The sequence below is a fragment of the Thamnophis elegans genome, chromosome 11, assembly GCF_009769535.1.
Source record: "Thamnophis elegans isolate rThaEle1 chromosome 11, rThaEle1.pri, whole genome shotgun sequence".
Lineage (NCBI taxonomy): Eukaryota > Metazoa > Chordata > Lepidosauria > Squamata > Colubridae > Thamnophis > Thamnophis elegans.
Genome location: NC_045551.1, coordinates 2768904 through 2778693, shown reverse-complemented (window position 1 = coordinate 2778693; position 9790 = coordinate 2768904).

Genomic DNA, 9790 nt, shown 5'->3' with positions numbered 1-9790 from the left:
CTCTCCAATATTGGAAAACTGCTATCACGTCACAATCAGTTGTGTTTTTGCAACACAACCAAGTAGCATAGACCAGTAGCTGCCAAAAGGTAACACTGAATCTTCATGAACCACCAAGACATTTATGCCATTCATGTGCTTTCCTCAATGTAAGCATTGCAGACCACTTGGACTCTCTGTTCTTCAGCACAGTGAACTTTTTACTGCATAGAAGAATCAGTTTCAGTCAAGGGTAGAGCCGAGGTGGCGCAGTGGTTAGAGTGCAGCACTGCAGGCCACTTCAGCTGACTGTTAGCTGCAGTTCGGCGGTTCAAATCTCACCGGCTCAAGGTTGACTCAGCCTTCCATCCTTCCGAGGTGGGTAAAATGAGGACCCGGATTGTTGTTGGGGGCAAATATGCTGACTCTGTAAACCGCTTAGAGGGGGCTGAAAGCCCTATGAAGCGGTATATAAGTCTAACTGCTATTGCTATTGCTAAGGGAAAGGAAACATTTGACCAAGATGAATAAAGGACTTTGAATCTTGGAATGATGAAAAAGAGGTAGGTTGGAGCAAAACAATTTCTTTGGGGAATAATCTTTTTTTTTCCCTTTTAGAGAATCAACCTAGTATGATGTATGAAGCAAATCATTGGCTGTATTTATCTGACACATTAAATTTGATTAGTTTAGTATGGTTTTTGCTGAATTGATTGAATTTCTTGAATTTCACAACACACAGAAGAATAAGTCAACTGCTGGGTTTTCACAACATCTTAAGAGTGTGTGTGTGTGTGTGTGTGTGTGTGTGTGTGTTCTTTCACTTTATCATGCCCAATTCTTGGAAACTGGACAAGTTACTACAGGCTTTTTGGCAAAGTTTTTTAGAAGTAGTTTGTCATTGCCTCCTTCTTAGTGATGAGAGAAAATGACTACATAATCCAGATGGCTTTGTGCCTAAGGACTACAATTTATGTCTCTCAGTTTCTAGCCTGAGGTTTTTTTTAATCTCCACACCAAACTACCTCCCTATAAAAATATTAATCACATTAAAATGAATTAAGAAAATGAATTTTATTACTACACTAAATGGGAGAATATAGCAATAGCAATAGCAGTAGACTTATATACCACTTCATAGGGCTTTCAGCCCTCTCTAAGCGGTTTACAGAGAGTCAGCATATTGCCCCCAACAATCTGGGTCCTCATTTTACCCACCTCGGAAGGATGGAAGGCTGAGTCAACCCTGAGCCGGTGAGATTTGAACCGCTGAACTGCTGATCTAGCAGTAGCCTGCAGTGCTGCATTTAACCACTGCGCCACCTTGGCTCTTAATATACCCAATGAAGCCAGTGGTAAATGTGCTGTATAACTAATTCATTCTGTTCATAATAATAGAAACAGTTGGATTAATGCATTCACTCAATGTGAAGGTCCATGTTTCCCACCTGGAAACTTTAGCTTATAAAAAAAAATGAAGGTGTTTGGATAGTTCTGGTATTATCATAAACTATTATTGCTACAGGAGATCCATTGATTATATGTTCCTTTCTGAATGCAATTCAAGGTTCAACAAATGTTAATAGGGTAATGATATCATCAGCCAATGTCATGCTGATCTCCTCCAGACATCTAGGAACACAATCAAATATCCCAAATTAATTCCCCCCACCTCCCAATTCAAAATAAAAAGGAGGAGAAGGTCCTGCTTCTCTGATGAGGAATGTGTAATTGAAACAATGGAGGGATAGTTATGTTCATTACATTGAAGAACGAAATCAAATGTAAGGGTTTTTTTTAAAAAAAAAAATTCTAATCATGGGTCCTTTCAAATCTTTGCCCTGTCTTTAAAGCTGTGGCACATTAGCACATTATTCAAAGGCCAAATGTGGCTGATTGGCTCCTACCTTCCACATCTCTCTCTCTCTCTCTCTCTCTCTCTCTCTCTCTCTCTCTCTCTCTCTCTCTCACACACACACACACACACACACACACACACACACCTTAAAAGAGCCGAGGTGGCGCAGTGGTTAAATGCAGCACTGCAGGCTACTGCTAGATCAGCAGTTCAGCGGTTCAAATCTCACCGGCTCAGGGTTGACTCAGCCTTCCATCCTTCCGAGGTGGGTGAAATGAGGACCCGGATTGTTGGGGGCGATATGCTGACTCTGTAAACCGCTTAGAGAGGGCTGAAAGCCCTATGAAGCGGTATATAAGTCTACTGCTATTGCTATTGCTATTAATATCGCTGGGATTTCAAAGGAATTAAAAGCAAGTTTAACCAGACTTAAACAAGACTTAAACGTTTCTGAATTCCCACATAGGGTTCATAGAAAACATTAATGCAAGTAACTAATCAAATAGCACTGCAGGGGTTAGTTATCTCTCCCCGCCATTGGTTTCTGTCAAAGCTAAGTTCTTTGTTGGCAAACCAACTTTCCAGGGAGTTTGAGGTTACTCTTGCATCTGGGGGTACTTTGAACTATAAATGAATGCCAGGATGCTATGCAAGGGCACATGGGCATCAGTGGGGAGAAGGTATTTATTGATTCTATGGCGTCTAATGCAAGAATTAAAAACATATTCCAAAGCAGGAAAAGTCAGACCCTTTTGAAGTCCTACGATTCAGATTCAAAGTGCTTGTCGCCCTAGGAGTATCTTTGAACTGTAGGCTAAAATAAGCTCCAGACTGGGAATGATGTCATTTCTGTTTACAAATTAATTTAATTTCCACCGAATGCCTTTATTTCTCATGCCTTTCTTCTTTGACTATTGGTCTCAGTTAGTGTTTCAAAGGTGAGAGTTTTCAGAATTGTCACGCAGATTCTTCAGAACTGTCATAATGCAAAATTGTCTCAAATTTGAGACATTATCTCTTTTCTATGCAACAGGCAGGTATCAATGAAAGGAAATTAGACTTTCCCAGCAGGATCAAGCAGTAGGAGAAACAGAAATATGAAGTGGCAGAAAGGCTTTTATCCTAACGCAAAATACATCCCCTAATAAAACAAAGGGGGAAATGCAACTCAAAAACTGCTGGGATAATAAATTGCATGTTGTTTTGAATCTTTACAGCTTGCTCTAACATGAATAGAGCACAAACTTGAATAGCAACATGATTTTATAATTCTTTTGTATTTCTATCCCAGCAACCATAAAGAAGAGCAAAAATATTGGCTTCTGCTGTTATTGATAGTATCTTAACAGTAAAATGCTTATTAAATGCTCCAATGGAGGAAGTAGAATCATGGTTTACCATTCTTTTTTTACAGCAATATGAACTCTTCCTGACTTCGGAGTTTTGAGTTTTCTCTCTTATGGAGACCAGAAGATGTGATGAAGTCCCAAAATGCCACTCTCCTGCTAAAATCCATTCAAGCCTAATAGCAATAGCAATAGAGTTAGACTTATATACCACTTCATAGGGCTTTCAGCCCTCTCTAAGCGGTTTACAGAGTCAGCATATCGCCCCCACAGTCTGGGTCCTCATTTCACCCACCTCGGAAGGATGGAAGGCTGAGTCAACCTTGAGCCGGTGAGATTAGAACCTCTGAACTGCAGATAACAGTTAGCTGAAGTGGCTTGCAATACTGCACCCTAACCATTGCGCCACCTCGGCTATCCACAGTGCACCACAAAGGGGGGGGGGACTAGCTCTACCTTTAGGATTCAACAATGTTCTACAGCAACATTTGAGCTTCTCTTCCATCTATGTCACCTGACACTTGGCCAACACTTTGGGAAAGGTCTAGCATCAGCTTGATTCACTTTCGTGCATGAAAATCATTATTTTCCCACTGAAGTACTACCTATTTATCTAATCGCATGCAAAACGCTTTCGAACTGCTATGTTGGCAGATACTGAGACCATTGATGGGATCTCACCCCATTAGATGATGCTAGAGCTGGAACCATTTAGAGCCGAGGTGGCGCAGTGGTTAGAGTGCAGTACTGCAGGCCACTTCAGCTGACTGCAGTTCTGCAGTTCAGCGGTTCAAATCTCACCGGCTCAAGGTTGACTCAGCCTTCCATCCTTCCGAGGTGGGTAAAATGAGGACCCGGATTGTTGTTGGGGGCGATATGCTGACTCTGTAAACCGCTTAGAGAGGGCTGACAGCCCTGTGAAGCGGTATATAAGTCTAACTGCTATTGCTATTAGAGTACAGACCTTTTCCAGTATTGTTAAGCCTCTTTCTACACGATAAATGTGAGAGAGGCTCTTTGAAATTTCTCTTCCCGCTCTTTTGCAATGTTTTTTTTTTCCAAACAGTGCTTAGTTTTTCATCTCTTCCTCTCTCCTTCCCCCCTATATTTCCTCACTCTATAAGAATAATCTGTATGATTCTGATATGAGTAAGATAGCATTCCTGAATCCTGATATGGTTCTCCTGATCCTGCATGTTGTATGTTACTCAAATCTATCTTCTCCCAGTTTTCAAGACAATGTTGATAGCAGCCCCAAAGATTCCTTGAAAAGCAAAGTCCAGTTGCCTTTTCAAAAAGCACCTGAAAAACATCCATGCCTTGGATGACTGAGAATCTGCATAGACATTATGTTGATAGCAGTTTATTTTTTTCTACACGACATCTGTTACACTGTGTTGATCTTCCTATTGTTTTTTCTCCACTGGAAAAAGGTGTTTTGTGTTATCACTCCATCCTCAGGCTCAGTCTTAAAAATCTTTTTTTATAATTTATTTTGGTGGAAGGCCTCTTGGGAACAATTCCTTCTAGGTTTCTCTCGAGACTGAATGGAAGCTGCAGATATGCACTTTTGCCCACTTCATAGCTAACATAAGAACAAGCCCACTGTGCTTAAACTGTGACATTTATCCAAAAATTGCCTTATCCTTCAGAAAAATTAAAAGTGACTTTTTTTTTCCAATTTAAATAAGCAATAGTGAAATAATGCAGTTTTTTTCCCCTGCGGTACGCATTTCATCAGAGAAGATGTGGCTAAAAGTGGGAATTTACTATCTCAAGGCAGAGTGATGGCTACTTACTGCTACCTACTGCTTTAAAGGATGATTAGACAAACTGCCAATAGCTCCTAATTATAATGACTAAATGCTCCTTTGCAGAAGCAGCAATAATCTTTGGACACTGACAGCAAGAACCAGTTATTGCTTGCTTATCTTGCTTGAAGATTTCCCCAAGGAATTTGAGATATCACTGTGGGAATTAAATTGGAGAGGTATTTAATTTCTTCCTGCAGCTTTGTTATCCTTATACTTCCCATTCAACCACGACGTTTTTTGTTTATAAATGGTCTTCAAAAACGTAACAATAAATATCTTGCAAATTTCACAGTGTGGCAGAACATATCAAAATGCAAAGAAGCCAATGATTGAGTAGCTTCTAGGATAACAGCACTCAACACCAATCTCAACATTTCAAAAGGACCTCCTCTGAATATTTTATCGAGTGCCCAGACAGATAATGGCAAAGACTTCCTAGTTCTTCATATCAAATAACATTAGATATTAAAGGAAAGCAGTGGAACAGCTAATCTGAACTTATGCAGTGCTTCAGCAGAAATATAATATGTATGGTAAGTGCTCCAACCATAACCCTTGGTTTTCATTGTATCCCAGGTTTAGCTTCTGGACCGAGTATAATGGAAGAGCCCCACACAGAAGCCTAAATGTTTGGCTATTATTGTGAACTTGTTGTTGCAATAAAATAAAAAAAAGGACAATTGGTAAACTAGATGAAACTGGTAATAAGATTCCCCCCTACTTTTCTCTATTGTATTAGGAAGAAGTGTTTCTCTTTACCCGCCAGGCCTGGGGGTAAAGATTTGATCCGCCCCCACCCGAATGTTGAATGAATGTTGTTTATTTTTTTAATTATGTGTTATGTTATATGTCACTGTTTGTATCCCCTCCCTATAAGTTGTTAGCCGCCCTGAGTTCCCTCAGGGAAAAGGGCGGCCTATAAATAAACTTATTCCTATTCCTATTCCTCTTTTCCAAGAGAAAACAGATGCAAAGAAGATGTTAAGAAATTCTATCTTTTCTCTTTTCCTATTATTATTTTCCATCTTACAGATGCAACATAGCAGCAATCTCCTTGATTTCTTTCTCTTTTTTTTTTGTTTAGGTATATTCCCACCCTGTTGCATCTTGCTTATGGGTTGAGAGTTCAATCCTAAGCAGTGACAGATGTTTCTCTCTTAGGGCACAAAGAGAAAGTATCTATTGCGAACGCCACATAGGCATCAGGAAGGGGCATAGAACCAGCAAATGTTTGGCTTCATCCAGTCACCCCAATTCTAGCCTGAATTAAGGGATTACGGGGTGGTTAAAAAAAGGAGAGTTCTTAAATGTTAGAGCTAATTTTAATAAAATTTAAAAAGTTTTCTTTCAGAATGCCACAAGTTTTTTCATAGCATAATTTATCCCTTCAAGAAATTTGCAATAATCAGACTGTCCAGCTGCATATATTGCAGTGACTCTACTTCTATTTTTGTTTATGCAATCTGAAAGCCTCTGCAAAAAAAAAAGAAAGAAAAAAGAACTGGGGTACCAAAGGGTCCTGTATTATTTTTGCTAGTTGTTGAAAGAAACGTCCTTCTGGGTTCAGCTCCAAGTGGGGAAAAAGACACTGGAAACATGGAGGCTGCTGGGAAAGATGGTTTATTGGTGGACAGGACCACATGGCTTGAGCCCTGAACAGAAAAGGGGATCACATGCTTCAATGTTGGTGGAGAAGAAGGGAAGGGATGAAGGAGGGGCTTGATAGGCTTTTTATACCCTGTTCAGTCTCACCTCTCTGTTTCCTGTTCCTGTGTAAGAAATGTATTCTGATTGGTTGTCAGACTCCCATGGGGCCATGCAGGAGCTACTCTCTAGGCTGTGTTTTGAATCCAGGTATGGATGAATTCTCAGATGAGTAAAGTTGAGTGCTCAGTTGAGTAAAGTTCAATATTATCATGCTTTTCTGCTGTAGCTGCTGGTGAAGTCTTTATTATGTAAAGTGGACTAGCCTGGCCATGTCAATGGCCCTGTCAGCACCTCTCCATTAAATAATTAGGAAAGAAAGACCACGAGACTCCATGTGTGGAAATCAAGTGTACTTTTACTAATTAAAAATGATTAAAGGCATAGCGAAGCGAAATCTGAATATTTAGGCGCGAAAGCGATTGATATATAGAATAGCCCATTCCCCACCCCTTGGCATCACAGTTACAGTCCAATCATAATTCTCCCAAGTGTCAGGTGCGAGATAACTTCAAAAGGCATCACGAAGATGGAATGTCGGTACCGTTAGTCCTGGCGGGAAACTCCCACGCATGCGTAGTCCGATCAGCCGGTGAATTCCAGAACCTTCCTCCAGCACAATGAGTAACCCCTCCCAAATACCATGCCCTCCCTCCCCGTTTCATGGCAGCCGAAGCAATAGCAATAGCAATAGCAGTAGACTTATATACCGCTTCATAGGCCTTTCAGGCCTCTCTAAGCGGTTTACAGAGAGTCAGCATATTGCCCCCAACAATCTGGGTCCTCATTTTACCCACCTCGGAAGGATGGAAGGCTGAGTCAACCCTGAGCCGGTGAGATTTGAACCGCTGACCTGCTGATCTAGCAGTAGCCTGCAGTGCTGCATTTAACCACTGCGCCACCTTGGCTCTTAACAGCAAAGCAGCAGCAGAGCAGAGGCTGACAGGCCCTTTAACAAAGTGGGGATGGGCAGGAAGCTACAGGCAGCTATTCTGTCTTTTAAAACATGTTTCTTTCTCCTCACATCCAGGGAAATATAATATTCTGCCTTTTCAATATTTCCTAGGATATTTCATTTTTCTGGGAGAGGGCTGGGCGATAACTTCCCAAATAGTTTAACAAAGTTGCATTGTGAGGATTTTATAGGCACTTTATCTTCTCAATAAGCTGTATTCTTGCCTCCCGTGACACTCAATAAAAAAGGACCTTCATTTTTTCACTAACTATCCCACGTGTCTCAAAAAAACGTCAACTCTCTCTGTTTATAATGCCCAATCATTTCTTGCACTTTTAAGCACGGAATCTTCTGTTCTGTTATTTTTTTCCTTTCTATTTACTCAGTGCAACCTGTTGAGCATTATCCTTTTATTATTTGTTTTCTTTTTGTCTTTTCAACTGACCTTTCTTTGCCTTCCATGATCAGGCCAGGCTTATCAGGCTTTTTAAGATCCTCTTGTTTCTGTTGTATCTTTTCTACAGATCAAACAAAACAGACTTGAGGTGTGTGTGTGTGTATGTGTGTGTGTCAGGGGTGGGTTCCTGCCAGTTCTAATCTCTTCTATAGAAGAGGTTCCACAAATCTACAGTGCTGTTTAGAACCGGTTCCAGCTCCCTCCCCCCGCCCGTCCGCACATCATCAAGATGAAAAGCGAGAGGAGGAATTCTGGGAGTTGAAGTCCACAAGTCTTAAAGCTGTCAAGTTTGAACATCCCTGGGGTTTTTTTCTCTAAAGGGTTAGGGGTGCAAGGGTCTTGTAACTTGACAACTTTAAGACTTGCACACTTCAATGCCAGAGTTCCTGAGCCAACATGACTGGAGGAGGAATTCTGGGAGTTGAAGTCCACAAGTCTTAAAGCTGTCAACTTTGAACACCCCTGGGGTTTTTTTCCCCAAAAGGATTAGGGGTGCATGGATCTTGTAACTTGAAAGCTTTAAGACTTGCACCCTTCAGTGCCAGAGTTCCTGAGCCAACATTTTGGTTGCTAAGCAAGAGCTTTGTTAAGTGAGTTTCACCACATTTTACAAGTTGGCCACGGCCACCCAGTCACATGCCTGGCAAGCCACTCCCACAAAGCAAGCCACACCCACGGAAGAGGTTTTAAAATTTTTTGAAACCCACTACTGGTGTGTGTGTGTCTGTGTGTGCTTTACATAAACTTCCAGAAGAGAATTTGCAAGAATCCCAACATATAGAGACAAGTCAGAGTAACAATACTGGACTCTAAGCACGTTTCATCAATCGATGATGATGATGATGATGATGATGATGATGATGATGATGATGATATACTCTAGTGACAAAACTCTAGTCATCAGGGTCAGAAAAGTTATTTTGGTTCGTGGCTAGTCTTTTAGCTTGTCCTATTTTGGAAAACATTTCTGGTGACTGAACCAATACTTTTCTTGATTACATCAACTTCCCTCCTAACACTCTAACTGATGTTGCACTGAGCTGGGTGAAATGAACACCAGACAAGTCTCAGGAATACATGCTGCATTAAATCCCTTAATGATTAAGTGACAGCAGGATGTGATCTTGTATAGAGCTGACCTGGCTTTCACAATCAAGTAGGTTAAGAGGTCAGCCTATCCTGATGGGAAGGAGAGACTTCCTCTGTAAGGATCATGGAACTCTTAGAAGTCTTTGCCCACCCCGGGCTGCCTATCTCCTCCTGTTTTTTGATGCTCAGCTTCAGCTATGCATATGCCTTATGGCAGCCACTGTGTCATCCACACAAAGAAAATAAGACATGGGAAGGAGGAGGAATAAATTAAAATTCACAGATTCATTTGTGAATGTATGTATGTATGTATGTATGTATGTATGTATGTATGTATCTATCTATCTATCTATCTATCTATCTATCTATCTATCTATCTATCTATCTATCTATCTATCTATCTATCTATCTATCTATCTATCTATCAGAGGTGGGTTCCTACCAGTTCACATCTATTCAGTAGAACCGGTTCATCAAATTTACCGAACTGCTTAGAAGTGGACCCGGAAAGCAGGCCACACCTACAGAAGAGGTTCCAAAAATTTTTGAAACCCACCACTGGTCCTTGGAGATGATTATTCTACACTA